The sequence below is a fragment of the Penaeus monodon genome, chromosome 31, assembly GCF_015228065.2.
Source record: "Penaeus monodon isolate SGIC_2016 chromosome 31, NSTDA_Pmon_1, whole genome shotgun sequence".
NCBI classification, from domain to species: Eukaryota; Metazoa; Arthropoda; class Malacostraca; order Decapoda; family Penaeidae; genus Penaeus; species Penaeus monodon.
In genome coordinates, this window is record NC_051416.1 from 5,029,308 (window position 1) to 5,029,582 (window position 275).

Here is a 275-nt window from a genome sequence, read left to right on the forward strand (position 1 = left end):
AACATGGGCTCCATCCTTCAGAGATTATCAGTCGGAAGAGTGACCATTCCTGCGTCCGACTCCATTCCCATTCCGACTCGACGTTATCGGTCAGCAATAAAATAATCGGCGCGAGGGCGTTGCCGGGAGAGCGCATCTGTCCCCAGGGAGCCGTAGGATGCAGCATCTCTGTTTATTTGAGAAGAAAAGATCAATAATAAGGGTCACGTTTAGCATCCTAGGGTCGAATGTGACTCGCTTCGGGAACGCCGGAGAGAGAGGTCTTGTTTAACGTG